Source organism: Lactuca serriola, chromosome 6 (assembly GCF_051521515.1).
Source record: "Lactuca serriola cultivar US96UC23 chromosome 6, Lser_US96UC23_V15, whole genome shotgun sequence".
In the NCBI taxonomy this organism is placed as follows: domain Eukaryota; kingdom Viridiplantae; phylum Streptophyta; class Magnoliopsida; order Asterales; family Asteraceae; genus Lactuca; species Lactuca serriola.
In genome coordinates, this window is record NC_136413.1 from 127,914,952 (window position 1) to 127,931,345 (window position 16,394).

Consider the following 16,394-nt stretch of genomic DNA (forward strand, 5'->3'; position numbering starts at 1 on the left):
TGGTTGTCGTCATCTTCTTCAGCGGAGGTGTACTTGTAGGAATCTTCTGTGGTGGAGGCGTACTAGTCGGCATCCCTTTGTGGCCAGAGTCGGAAGAATCGGAGTCGTTGGTTTTGACTATGGCCGAAATCAAAGAGGACAATAGAAGCGATCAATTGAAGACGTCGATGTTGGGGACTGGGTATCGGGGGTCGTGTTCTTACCTCTCTCGCTTTCTCTCCAATTTTTTTTTTTAAAATTTGACATGATATATATCTGAACGGTAAATATGTTTAAAACCACATTTGTTTGGTAAATAAGTTTTTAAAAAACATCACTATGGTAAAAAACTCCAAAACATATGGATTAAGGGTCTGTTCGGCAAAACTAGCTGGTAGCGGATAAATTGTAGCTTGCAGCGTTTTGTTAAACGCCACATGAAGCAACATTTGGATTTGGAGCGTTTTTATTAAACTAAACGCTAGAATCTTGTAGTGTCAAACGAGATTTTATGTTTTAAACAGAGCGTTTTGTCAAACACTAGAAGGTAGAAGCTCTTAAACGCTCCGAACATGCCCTAATACGGATGGATTTAGACGTGGCTTAGAAAGATTTCATTAAGTAGTTAACAAATAACCCCTTAGTTGTTAATAAACTTTTAAAAAATCACTTATATTTAGATAACATTTCTAAAGATAATTTTTAGTTCATTTGAGATAATAAATAAACTTTAGATGGGCATTGTGTATTCTTCTTAGTATTACCGAACACTTTTATATAACTTGTTGTCTTCAATCCTAATTTTACCAAACAATATCTTCAATCCAATCCAGTTGTGGCTGTTACCCATTCCAATCCAGTTGTGCCTTTGTACCCATCTATCTTTCGACAATTTTCCTATTTAGGCACAGTTATGTCCTGGATGTAAAATATTTGCTAGTTGATGTAATATTTTATTGTTAAAATTATAACCTTAAACACCAAACACACACAGTCTCTCTCTCTCTCTCTCTATATATATATATATATATATATATATATATATAGAGAGAGAGAGAGAGAGAGAGGGAGAGAGAGAGAGAGGTATGTGTACCGCCCCAAATTTCAAATACCAACATTAACTTAACATGGTCCCAAAACTTCTAAGATTCGAAATTTCAATTACTAATGCCATTATTACTAATAATAGTGGAAGCAAAATAGAAAATTTAAGTAAACATTTGGTGCGGTACGCCTTCTTCAAAACTTGTCGCCTTCTTCATGTCTAAGCCTTATCCTTTCCATTCCCACTGCCACTTGCAACATTATTTCCTGGGTTGTGTGCATTTAAAGATTTAATGGGTAAGTCTAGAGTCTAGTGAGTTCGTGGTTTTCATGCATATTTACGTCAATAAAATAAAAAAACATATGCAACAATTTATCAAATATAATTCGTTTCATTTCTTTCCACCCTTGGTGACACATTAGGGAACTACTGTCATTTCTACAGAACAAGTCCCTCCGCCGGGCACAACAAATATGCTTACAACTAGTTAATCAGAGCGTAAGCTCTCCGCCATGTACTGACACCCTGTACGACGACTAATAATAAGACCGTGTAGTTAATACACATGTTCCCTATATACATGTCACCCACCATTCTCACCATTTTACATGAAATAGTTAATAAAATTCATACAAATATTCATAGCTATAACAACAGTAACATGTAATTGCAAATAAATTAGAATCAACTTTTCATGCAAGCAACCACAAAATTCACACGAAACTCACCTTGTTGGCGTTAGGTCTTAATGAAAGCTTGTCACTCTACACGCACCCTACATTTAACCAACATTTTTTCTAAGGCTTCAATTCTAGAAAATATCCTGTACGATCATTTTGGTTCCTTTATCCACGTTTTTCGTTCGACCAACCTAGTGATTGTTATTTAACTATGTTTAATACGATGTTTATAATAGCCTTTGCGAATATATATATATATATATATATATATATATATATATATAATTAAATAGCAAGCTTTTTCCTTTAATAGTTAATATTGAAAAATACTTAATATAACAATGAATAATGTATTTCTTCCAAAAATGACATTTCCATTCTTACAACATATTTAAACTAAAAGGAAAACATGGGGTAAATATATTTGGCATCATTTGTATATTTCAAAGTAACATCTGTAAGTTGTAAAAAAGAAATGACAAGTCATAAAAAACCAAGGTTCTAAATAACGTAAGGCGTGGCTTGGCGGCAAGGTAAAAGTTAAGCCATAGCAAGCCTTGACGAGCCATGACGTTTTTCAAGGTGTGACTATATTATATACATTAAAAGATATAAATCATATAATTATTGAATTTTATCAAATATATGAAGTTTTTAGACGTGTTATATTAATATCAAATAGAAAAAAGTTAACAAAAACTCATTTATTTTAGGTCTGATAAAAAAAAAAATCCGCGCCTTGAAAAAAACTTGCGCCATAACGCGATAAGGCGCGCCTTGACAGGTTAATTGGGCGCCATGCTTCACAAACCCGCCTTGAACGCTTTCGTAACGGCTACACCACGCATTGCGCCATGGCACGCCTTGAGGCGTGCCATGACGCACTTTTTAGAACCATCTAAAAAACAAAAAAACAAAGGACCACATATGTATATGTTGTTTTGAAGAATTAATCAGGTGGCATTACCCAAGACCTTGAATAAGGACTTTTGACATTCTTTTTGACACTGTTTATGCATTTTTATTATAATTTTTTTAATGAATGTTATACCAAACAAATAGTCCGACGTCTTTTTCTTCTTAACTTGTTCACTGTGTTCTTTTCCGCAAATTTTACAAAAAACTGAAGCTTTGATTTAACCCAATATAATGACCAATAAATATGTAAAAACATTTCTAATTATCTCCATATTGTACAAACATATACCCATAAGCAATTTTCAGTAATTCACCTAGGTAGGGCATATTCCTTTTATTTTTCAAGAACTTAACATTCCAAATTTTTATCAATAGAATCACTATTGGCCCGAACTGAAACGTGATATGGAACCAAAACACATAATAGAATCAAACAAACCTAATCAAGCAACTTAATTGAGCTTAAATCGAGTGGTCATACCTTAATTTCAAAAAGAACTCCGAAAATCTTCAACAACTTCCACATCCGATTTCTCCTTCGAATCTCAGTCATTTCTTGCAATTCCAGTGAGGTTTCTACCAGAAATTTCGAGCTCTATATCTTGCCTAAGGTTTCATCAGTTACTATCCTCTCAGTTGCTTAAATTTATGGTCTAATCATGGATGACGGTTTCTAGACATAATACCTCATAAGTTGTATATAATTAACCAATTAATTGTGAACTAATCCTCTTTTTTTATATTAATATAATGAGATTATATATATATTATATATTTTTATTTTTGACATGAGTTATTACGAACTTCCCCCATTAGAAAAATTTCGTCCTCGGAATTTGAATTAATCAAATAAATGAGGGTATTTAGTCTTCATATCTCGCTCGGTTTCCCATGTTGCATCTAAACCCTTATGATACTTCCACTGAACTTTCACCAATGGTATCTCCACATTCCTTAACTTTCTGACCTTTCGATCTATAATCGCGACGGGTTCTTCCGTATATCACATCTTGTCATCAACCTTAATTTCTTGAAGTGGCACTTCCATGACGGCATCCGCTAGGCACTTCTTTGGATTAGAGACGTGGAATGTGCTATGAATGTCCTGTATTTCCTTTGGTAACTCTAAACGATAGGCCACCTCTCCAACCCGTTCCTTAATTATGAAGGGTCCAACGTAGCGAGGACTTAACTTCCCTCGCTTACCAAAATGCACAACACCTTTCCATGGGGACACTTTTAACATAACTTTATCACCAACCTGGAACACTATTGGCTTTCTCCGCTTATCTGCATAAATTTTCTGTCGATCCTGAGCAACCTTAATGTTATCCCTAATCACATGGATTTTATCAGTAGTTTGTTGAACAAGATCATGTCCAACCAATTGTTTCTCCCCCACCTCATTCCAACATAATGGGGTTCTACACTTCCTATCATATAGAGCCTCATATGGTGCAACTTTTATACTTGCGTGATAGTTATTGTTGTATGCAAACTCAATTAGCGGAAAATGTGTTTCCCATGACCCTCCAAAATCAATAACACAAGAATGTAACATATCTTCCAAGGTCTGTATTGTCCGTTCACTTTTCCCATATGTTTGCGGATGGTACGCCATGCTTAATTTCACTCGAGTACCCATTTCTCATTGGAAACTACCCCAAAATGTCGATGTAAAGCGACTATCCCGATCCGAAACAATAGACAATGGAACTCCATGCAGTTTCACTATCTCTTCAACATACAACTTAGCTAACCTTTCCAATGGGTATGTCTCCTTAATCGGAAGGAAGTGCACCGATTTGGTTAATCTATCCACGACAACCCAAATCGCGTCATAACCCTTCGGTGTCCTAGGTAACTTAGTCACAAAGTCCATTGTGATGTGATCCCATTTCCATATGGAATCTCCATTGACTGTAACTGACCATAAGGCCTTTGGTGCTCAGTCTTCACCTTTAAGCACGTCAAGCACCTTTCAACAAAATAGGCTATATCCTTTTTTATACCTGGCCACCAAAAAGATTTTCGTAAGTCTTGATATATCTTGTTTGTTCCTGGATGGATAGAGTACTTCGACATGTGCGCCTCCTTGAGAAGTAATTTATGCACATCGCCCACTCTTGGTACCCAAACCTTTTCTTGGAAGCACTTCAAGCCACGACTATCCTTTTCCAATGATTGTATTACTCCCACCACTCCTTCACTTTTCCACTTCTCTTCCTTCGAGGCCTCCTCCCGACTCTTTCTCAAATCATCTAGTAAGCTGGTGGTTACATTAATCTTCATCATTTGAATCTTAGGTGTTTCTCTTCTTTCCTTACGACTTAATGCATCAGCTACAACATTTTCCTTCCATGGATGGTACAATATCTCACAGTCGTAATCTATTAATAGTTCCATCCACCGTTATTGTCTCATGTTCAAAGCTTTCTTATCAATCAAGTATTTCAGACTCTTGTGATCAGTGAAGATCTGACACCTTGTCCCATACAAATAGTGTCTCCAAATCTTTAAAGCGAACACCACTGCAGCCAACTCCATATCATGCGTTAGGTAAATACGCTCGTGAACCTTTAACTGACGCGAGGCATAAGCAATCACCTTATCGTTTTGCATCAAAACACACCCCAAGCCTAACTTGGATGCATCACTATAAACAACAAAACCATCATTGCCTTCTGGTAATGATAATATTGGTGCACTGCTAAGCTTTTCCTTTAAGACGTTAAAGACATTATCTTGCTCTGGCTTCCATTCGAACTTTACATTTTTCCTTGTCAGGGTAGTTAACAGTGCTGTTATACATGAGAAGTCTTGTATAAACCTTCGATAGTATCCTGCTAGCCCAAGAAAACTTTGAACTTCTGATAGTGTTCTTGGTGGCTCCCACTTTTCAATCGCCTCTATTTTTGCTGGGTCCACCTTTATACCATGTTCGTTTACATCATGTCCCAAAAACTGGACTTCCCGAAGCCAAAACTCACACTTCGAAAATTTGGCAAATAATTTTTCTTTCCTCAATAAACTAAGTGTTAGCCGCAGATGTTGCTCATGGTCTGCCTTACTTTTAGAGTATATCATGATGTCATCGATAAATACAATTACAAAGTTGTCTAGGTATGGCATGCACACCTGGTTTATCAGATCCATAAACCTAGCTAGTGCATTGGTCAAACCAAATGGCATTACTAGAAACTCGTAATGACCATACCTAGTTCGAAAGGCTGTCTTTGACACATCTTCTTCCCTGAACTTCAGTTGGTGATACCCCGACCGCAAATCGATCTTTGAGAAGTAACCTGCCCCCTGAAGTTGATCAAATAGATCATCAATTCTCGGTAACAGATATTGGTTCTTTATAGTCACCTTGTTTAACTCCCTATAGTCAACGCACATTCGCATTGTCCCATCCTTCTTCTTTACAAACAGTACTGGTGCACCCCACGGTAAGGTGCTGGGTCGAATAAAACCCTTGTTGAGCAGATCTTGCAACTGAGCCATTAACTCCTACATTTCTGTTGGTGCTAACGGATAGGGCACGAGCTATCGGTGCTACTCCTGAGGTAAGATCGATTCGAAACTCCACTTGCCTATCTGGTGGCAAGCTAGTTAGGTCATCAAGGAACATATGCCCAATAACTTTGACACCCTTTCTTTAGATAACGAGTTACCTTAGTCACTAATATTAAAATAGAGTCGTTAACTCGCCGATCACCATAAATCTTTACCATTCCTTTTCCTGGCACCCAAACTTGAACAATCCTATTTTCACAATCTATGATCGCTTGGTTTGTCGACAACCGATCCATCCTACAACGATATCAAAATCACCTGGGGCTATAGGTAATAATTTTAACGGTAATACACCACCTTCTATTTCGATAGAGCAATCATCATATTCCTCCCTTACTACTACCCAATGATCATCAGCAGTTTCAATTTCTAAGGCATGTTCTAGAGTCTTTGCATTTCTACCCAAGTTTTTGCAAAAAGTAGTAGACACAAAAGATCTATTTGCACCAGAATCAAATAATACCATAGCATAAATTGAGTTTAATAGGAAAGTACCTGTCACCACATCCGGGGTCTCCTGAGCCATCATGCGAAAAGCTCTAGCTTTTGGTCTACCAGTGTAAGCCTTTTTATCCGCTGACCGATTGTCTGGTATCTTGCCTTGATTGTTGTTACCTTTACTCTGGGGACATTCCGACTTGATGTGGTTTGGGGAACCACACCTGTAACATACCCTTCCTGTCTTACATTCTGAGGCTATGTGCCTGGCTTCCCACACTTGTAGCAAACTTTCTGATTCATGTTACACCCCTCCTAATGATAACGGTTGCATTTCGGACATTGCTTTACTCCGGACCCCTAACCAGTCTTACGTTCTTGACCTGAAGTCGTGCTTTTATTTGAATCATTATTCGTACCATCTTATTTTCGTTTCCCTAGAGCTCTATCTTCACCTTGACGATTCTTCTCACATTCACGACCTTCTGCAACATCTACAGCAGACTGGAAAGTACCCGATTTCTGAATTTGCACAAATTCACGGATAGCTGTTATCCATCCCCAAATATAGCGTTCCACCCTTCTTTCTTCTGTAGAAATGTAAAATTCGGCAAACCTAGCCTTCTCCGATAACTTTGTGGTGTACTCCCTCACAGTAATATTCCCCTGTTCCAACCTCAAGAATTCTTCCTCTAATTGCTTAACCGCTGTTCGCAGGCAAAACATTTCTTTAAAGATTATTAGAAACTCATCCCATGACATGTTCTTAGCCGCCTTACGCCCCCTAACTTCCTTCAGCATGCCCCACCAATGTATTGCCTCCCCCTTTAACATGGTCGCATCATAAATCACCTTGTCCTCATCCGCACACTTGCTAGTATCAAATGTTTCCTCAATCTCCATAATCCATGTTGATGACAAAACAATATCAATTTCTCTATTAAATATGGGTGGCTTACAATTCGTGAACATCTTGTAACTACAACCTCGCTAACCGTGGTTGTTATGATACCTTGAGGGTTGTGCAATACTTGGTTCCTAATTCATATTTGGTGTACTATACTCGTAGCCTTCTTCACCTCCACCTAAGTTACCTTTATACTCACCCATTATAGCTTCTCGTGCCTAAGCAACTACATCGGGCAAGGTGGCTCGAATTGCCCGAGCAATCTCATCAGCCAACTCTTCTCTGGTGATCGTGTTTGCCACACGACCCCTTCCGTGACCTCGACCTCGACCGCGGTGGGATCCGGAGCTGCCATGAGCCGATTGTATAGGTATCGGTGTTGTAACATCTCCTCGGCCTCTTCCTCTACCCCTACCTCTTCCTTGGCCCTGTCCACGACTAGCATTTGGGATCACTGGGGTTTCCGGTACATCTCCTGGTGCTCTAACATAAGCTCCAATTAGGATGCGTTCTTCCTCCGGGGTGACTCTAGCGAACCTCCCAGATCTTTGTGAAGACATATTAACTACATATTATGTTTATAACACAATAAGTATAACAAACATAAATTTTATTCCAAATTAATAAAACTTAAAAAAGAGGCATATGTCTTGTTCACATCAAGTCACTTAAGCCAACAACCAAGAGACGCAGTCCAAATTAGGCGATGTACCACTCCTCCCGTTTAAGCTTAGGCGTTTAAACAACAACTAATCCGCTTAAACATCGCTCTGATACCAACTTTTAACGCCCCAAATTTCAAATACCAATATTAACTTAACATGGTCCCAAAACTTCTAAAATTCGAAATTTCAATTACTAATGTCATTATTAATAATATAGCGAAAGCAAATAGAAAATTTAAGTAAACATTTGGTACGCTACATCTTCCTCAAAACTTGTCGCCGTCTTCATGTCTGAGCCTTATTCTTTCCATTCCCGCTGCCACTTGCAACATTATTTCCTTGGTTGCGTGCATTTAAAGATTCTAATGGGTAAGCCTAGGACCTAGTGAGTTCGTGGTTTTCATGCATATTGACGTCAATAAAATAAGAAACATATGCAACAATTTATCAAATATAATTCGTTTCATTTCTTTCCACCCTTGGTGACACATTAGGGAACTACTGTCATTTCTAGGGAAGAAGTCCCTCCGCCGGGCACAACAAATATGCTTACGACTAGTTAATCAGAGCGTAAGTTCTCCGCTGTGTACCGACACCCTGTACGACGACTAATAATAAGACCGTGTAGTTAATACACATGTTCCCTATATATATATATATATATATATATATATATATATATATATATGTCACCCACCATTCTCACCCTTTTACATGAAATAGTTAATAAAATTCATACAAATATTCATAGCTATAACAACAGTAACATGTAATTGCAAATAAATTAGAATCAACTTTCCATGCAAGCAACCACAAAATTCACACGAAACTCACCTTGTTGGCATTAGTTCTTAACAAAAGCTTGTCACACTACACGCACCCTACATTTATGCAACATTTTATCTAAGGTTTCAATTCTAGAAAACATCCTATATGATCATTTTGGTTCATTTATCCACTTGTTTCGTTCGACCAACCTAGTGATTGTTATTTAACTATGTTTAATGCGATGTTTATAATAGCCTTTTCGAAAAAATATATATATTTTTTCATTTATATATCAATATAATTAAATAGCAAGGTTTTCCCTTTAATCGTTAATATTGGAAAATACTTAATATTACAATGAATAATGTATTTCTTCCAAAAATGACATTTCCATTATTACAACGTATTTAACCTAAAAGGAAAACATAGGGTAAATATATTTGGCATCATTTGTATATTTCAAAGTAACATCTGTAAGTTGTAAAAAAGAAATGACAAGTCATAAAAAACAAAGGACCACATATGTATATGTTGTTTTGAAGAATAAATGAGGTGGCAGTACCCAAGACTTTGACCAAGGACTTTTGACATTCTTTGTGACACTCTTTATGCATTTTTATTATTTTTTTTAATGAATGTTATACCAAACAAATAGTCCGACGTCTTTTTCTTCTTAACTCGTTCACTATGTTCTTTTCCACCATTTTTACATAAAACTGAAGCTTTGATTTAACCTAATATAATGACAAATAAATATGTAAAATCACTTCTAATTATCTCCATATTGTAGAAACATATACCCATAGGCAATTTTCAGTAATTCGCCCAGGTAAGGCATATTCCTTTTTTTTTCAAGAACTTAACATTCCAAATTTTTATCAATTGAATCACTATTGGCCTGAACTGAAATGTGATATGGAACCAAAACACATAATAGAATCAAACAATCCTAATCAAGCAACTTAATTGAGTGGTCATACCTTAATTTGAAAAAGTACTCCGAAAACCTTCAACAACTTCCGTACCTGATTTCTCCTTCGAATCTCAATCGTTTCTTGCAATTCTAGTGGGGTTTCCACCAGAAATTTCGAGCTCTATATATTGCGTAAGGTTTCATCTGTTACTATTCCCTCAGTTGCTCAAATTTATGGTCTAATCATAGATGACAGTTTCTAAACATAATACCTCCCGCTCTCGAAATTTGAATTGTTAATTTAATCGAAAATTTTAAAGGCGAAATGAAAAGATCGTTTATTTTGGATCATGCAGTTGAGAGTTTGTGAAAGTTATTAGAACAATGTGATTTTGAGTAGAATTAGCAGCTGCCTGTATGAATTCGTGAACAAGCAGTGTTACCCCTAAATTTTGTTAATATCTGTTGCAGGATTCTTTCGATGGTAGATGTCTTGTTGTTGTCACATTCAGATACACTACATCTTGGTGCTTTACGCGTACGTCATGAAACAATTCACACTTTCTGCTCCAGTTTTGCAACAGAACATGTCTTCAGTTTAGGACTACTAACTATGTATCATCACTACCTCTCCCGCAAGGTGAAACATTGATCAATGGATTATTGGTATTAAAGTATGGCATATTTATCTTGTTACTTATAGTGATGTTTTCATATTCAAAGGCTGTTATTACACATCTCAGATATGTTCGTCTCTCTAGAGCAAGTGTCAAGGTTTGATTTGTTCAAACCAGATGATATTGATCCTGCCTTCCAAAATGTGAAAAGATTAACCTACTCTCAGAATTATCATTTATCTGGTGCGCATTTTCCTTGCTAATCTCACCAATTTTAGGGATCAAAACTTTTTCCTTACTTGAATATTCAATTAACTAATGTAAGGAAAAGGGGAGGGTATAGTGATTGCACCCCATGTTGCTGGTCACATCTTGGGAGGTACTGTTTGGAAAATAACAAAAGATGCAGAAGATGTGATATATGCTGTCGACTTCAATCATCTTAAAGAAAGGTCAACTGCATCTGTATCTCATTGAGTATTTTTCTAGTTAGAATGTTCTAACTTGCTATAGTGATCTTTCAGACATTTATGTAACACACTAATTAAAATAAAAATTTTCATTTTTAAAACCACACAAAACATAATTTCACATTTCTCAAACCCAAGTTTATAAGTTGTTCAAAACACAAGACAATAAAAATGTTTGACAATATCCTAGAATCCTCAAAAACATAATCTCTAACTCGTGTGTACAATCAAGCTGGAGCCTTCCCGCGATCTTGATAGGTACCTGAAACACATTTCACACAAAAACTGCAACGATGAAGCTTCATGAGTTCCCCAAAATACCACATACAAATAATTAGCCTCTCATGGCTAAACTCAATAAGGACCCTCCGGTCATGCGTCTCAGTGAAGACCCTACAGTCTCACAGCTCGGTGTAACGACCTAATATTCACGCCCAAAAATTTCATTTAAATTAAGTGGTTTGTAAAAAGTAAAACATCATCGGATCATATCATTTCATAAAACATATCTCGTGTCTGAAAACCCAAAACATGAAAATAGTAATAATGTCAGAGTACAATCCCAAAACATCTCATAATGTAGAAAACCAATGTGTGTATGATGTGTCGCTACCGCGCTAGCTCCTTCCCCTTCGCTGAAGAGGTACCTGAAACCAAAACTAAAAACTGTAAGCACGAAGCTTAGTGAGTTCCCCCACTGTACCACATACCATATAACCACATAGCATACATATATTTTCAGGCATATCTGGGTGCCCGACCTACCCCTTTGGTCCTCTCGACCGGATACTGACTAGCATATCTGGGTGATGGTCTCCCCTTTGGTCATTTCGACCGGATACTGACTAGAATACCTGGGTGCTAGTCTCCCCTTTGGTCCTCTCGACCGGATATTGACTAGCATACCTGGGTGCTGGTCTCCCCTTCGGTCCTCTTGACTGGATGCTGGGGACTATTTCACCCCTACTACTACCACGTAACACATATCACATAATATATCTAGCATGATTGCCCCTTCGGCCCTATCGACCGGTAATCTGGGGACTATCTCCCCTACTGTCACTAGCACATAGCATCATATCATACTAGCACATAAACATATCACATGTAGTAGCAACCCTAGATGAATATCACTGAGACAATCATCTAATCAAACAACTCCTACTGGTGGGCCGACATTGTGGCCGTAGACCCACTGCTACTGGAAGGTAACTCACCTCGAAAAGTAGCTGCTGAAAGTTTGCTTGCTAAGCGCCTGACTGCTGAACCGATAATCCTCCGGCTATAAATCATAAATATAGATTAGTCACTCCTAAATACCCTTAGGTCAGATGACTCACCCACCCCTGGTCCAAGGTCAACTCCTTGGTCAATAGTCAACTTCCAGTTGACTGGACTCGCCGAGTCATGGCACAGACTCGCCGAGTCCTTCTTCTACTAAACAGGTCCTACTCGAAAATTCCCTCTCCACACTCATTGAGTCACCCTTAACTCAGTACTTGGGACGATAGAACCGACTCGCAATCCGAGTCGCCGAGTCCAAGAACAACTCGCCGAGTCCCCACGAGCAGATCTCCTACTCGCTTCCAAATCCTCACCAGAGCATCCTTTATAAGGATTTGGGTTTCTGGGACTATTGCTACACATTAAATTGCTAATTCCGCGTGCAGATACAAAGGGTTGGTCCTTCAACACCTAAACCCCTCTTACTTAGTAACAATTCATATGACTCGCCGAGTTTGAAGAACAACTCGTCGAGTTCCAGGCAATCATCATAGGACTCGCCGAGTTGTTCATCCAACTCGCCGAGTCTAAGACCATATTAATAGAACTCGCCGAGTCCCTTCGACCCACTTCACATACAGATCAAATTTGAGGCATACAATGCTTCCAAACCATAGATCTATGTTCCTAGGGCATGCTTATCTCATAAAGTTGCAAACTTTACATGCATGCATGGCCCTATAAGCTCAAAAAGGCAAATCCAAGCTCTTTATGAGGTCATACACTCAATAGGTACCTCAATCACTTCAACCATAGAGACTTTATACTTCTAATACATCCATACGGTCTAGACCTAAAGTCCTTTCAGATCATAGAGCACAAAAACATGGAGTTTGGTGTTTTAGGGCTTGAATACCACTAATTAGGGACAAAAGGGGATCTAATGAACTAGTGATGAAGGTAGGGACTTTTCTACCTGAATGGAAGCCTCTTGCAGGGTAGATGTCGGATCTACTTCCTGTCCTTGCACTCTTCCACCACCTTCTTCTTCTCTTAACCTTCAAACTTCCTTCATAAGGCCAAAATCACTCACAAGGACAAAAGGGGCTAGGGTTTCGCTCTGCAGCTCTTCTGGAAGTGTTAGGGACAAGGGTAGCCGAGTTAGAGTGTTTAAATAGGGTGCAAACACCCGAGTTAGGGTTTTTGCCCAAACAGGGCCTACTCGCCGAGTCCAAAGTTTAGACCCCGCGTATCATCCCGTTTCTACTCGGCGAGTTGGTCCTTTAACTCGCCGAGTCCAAGGCAAAATGCATTATTTAAGAAATATTAATTACAAGGAATACGTACCAGGAACCAGGTGCTACAAATCTCCCCCACTTATTTTAGACTTCATCCTCAAAGTCTGCTGCTCGATCCTGAAACAGCTCGGGGTAGTGCTCCATCATCTCTTCCACCGGCTCCTAAGTCCACTCCGATCCCTTCCGGTGTTGGCATTGCACCTTCACGAGTTCCACCTTCTTGTTCCTCAGATCCTTCGACTTCCGGTCGAGGATCGCTACAGGCCGCTCAATGTAATTCAGGCTGCCATCAACCTGGATGTCCTCCAAGGGTACTACTGCTGAGTCGTCCACCAGGCACTTCCGCAACTGAGAAACATGGAAAGTGCTGTGTATTTGGCTGAGTTCGGCTGGAAGATCCAACCTATACGCCACCTTGCCCACCCGGGATACAACCCTGAATGGCCCGATGTACCTTGGGCCCAGTTTGCCTTGCTTTCTGAATCGGATGACGCCTTTCCATGGCGACACCTTCAGAAGAACCATATCCTCGACTTGGAATTCCAAGTCTGAACGGCGCTTGTCGGCGTAACTTTTCTGCCGACTCTGTGCAGTTTGAAGCCTGCTCTGAACCTGCTGAATCTTCTCGGTCGTCTTGAGCACCACTTCGGTGCTCCCCATTACCCTTTGGCCAACTTCACCCCAACATATTGGGGTCCTGCACCTCCTACCTACAACATCTCGAAGGGAGGACGGTCGATGCTCGCATGATAGCTATTATTATACGAGAACTCCGCCAATGGAAGGTAGGTATCACAACTACCTCCGAAATCCAGAACACATGCCCGCAACATATCCTCCAACGTTTGGATGGTCTGCTCGCTCTAACCATCCGTCTTCGGGTGAAAAGCGATGATGAAATGCAGACGAGTACCCAACTCGTCATGAAACTTCTTTCAAAACCTGGAACTAAAATGCACATCCCTGTCTGAAATCACCGACACTGGCACCCCGTGCCGCGCCACTATCTCCCTGATATAGATGTCGGCCAACTTCTCGGCCGAGATGCTCTACTGAATCAGAATAAAATGGGCGCTCTTGATCAATCGGTCCACAATGACCCATATCGAATCCACTCCTCGCGCGGTCCTGGGAAGCCTCATGACAAAATCCATCGTAATATCTTCCCATTTCCACAACGGGATATCCAACGGCTGCATCTTACCGTGTGGCCTTTGGTGCTCGGCTTTGACCTTCCTGCAGGTCAAGCAGCGCTCCACGTACCAGGCTACATCCTGCTTCATGCAGGGCCACCAATAATACAGATGAAGATCCTTATACGTCTTCGTCGCCCCGGGATGAATGGAGAATCAGGATTTTTGCGCCTCCTCCATCAAGATCTGACATACACCTCCGAGGTATGGCACCCACACCTTGCGGTGTAATGTTAATAATCCCCTGCTGTCATAGTCGAAGGAGGAAACCTGAGCCACTATGCGCTCACTCTTCTGATGTTCCTCCTTCATGGCCTCCTTTTGGGCCTCCCGAACCCGCTCCAATAGCGGAGTCACCACTGTCATCCGCTTGTAGATATCGCTGATCGGCGCCGCCTTGCGGCGAAGCACATCAGCCACCACATTGGCCTTGCCCGGGTGATAAAGGATCTCACAATCGTAATCCTTTACCACTTCCATCCACTGACGCTGCCTCATGTTTAGATTCGGCTTATCCATGAGGTACCTCAAACTCTTATGGTCTGTGTAAATTGTACAACGAACCCCATAGAGGCAATGACACCAAATCTTGAGGGCAAACACAACAGCCCCCAGCTCCAAGTCATGTGTCGGGTAGCTCGCCTCGTGAGGCTTCAGCTGCCTCGACGCATAGGCGATGACATTCCCCCTCTGCATCAATACCGCGCCCAAACCTGAGATGGACGCATCGCAGTACACAACAAAATCCTCCATGCCCTCTGGCAGGGCTAAGATTGGCACCTCGCACAATCTCTGCCTCAGTTTCTCGAATGCTGCCTACTGCTCAGCGCCCCACCGAAAGATGTAAGGTCAAACCTTGAAATATAATGATGTTTGAAACTAGTCTATCAGCGTCAGCGCATGACTCAGCGTCAGCATCAATGTCAGCATCTCAGTTGATCAGTACGTTGTAACATTTTTGTATTTATCTTGTTTCCATAGTTAGCGTAAATTAGTTAGCTGGCATATCCCTGATTTATAGGGATTGTCTAGAATAGTAGTATATAATCTTTTGTATCAGTTTGTAATAGGTAACGCGTTTTTACAAACCCTAATAGCCGCTTTGTGCGAACAATAATCTCCTTGTGAGATTATCATTCTTAGTGAAAAGTTTTCTTTGTGAATCTTTATTGTTCTTATTTTCTGTCATTATTTGATAAGTTGTTTGATCTTTGGGTCGTTCAATTGCTATCAGAGCGGTGTTCTCTTATCAAACAAATGGCTTCATCATCTTCTTCTATAAACTCTTCAAATCATTCCTCTACTAAAATTCCTACATTTGATGAAAACAACTTTGCTATGTGGAAAATCAAAGCTTTGTATGCTTTGGAATCTTTGGATGATGCATGTTGGACATTGTCAATAATGGTCCATATGTTCCGATGTATCAGCCTCTGAAAAACAATGCTCCTGATGGTGTCATGAAGAAAACACCTAAAGAAAATTGGACATCTGATGACAAAAGAAAGAATGGGCTTGATGTTCGTGCTCAGGCAGCAATCAACTATGCTTTACCATACAATATCTTTGGGCTGGTTCAAAACTGCATATCAGCAAAAGAAATGATGGACACACTGAATGTGTCTTTTGAAGGTACTGAGGAAGTCAAGGCTACCCAGATAAATGATCTAAACAGAAGGTATGATCATTTTTTTGCTAAG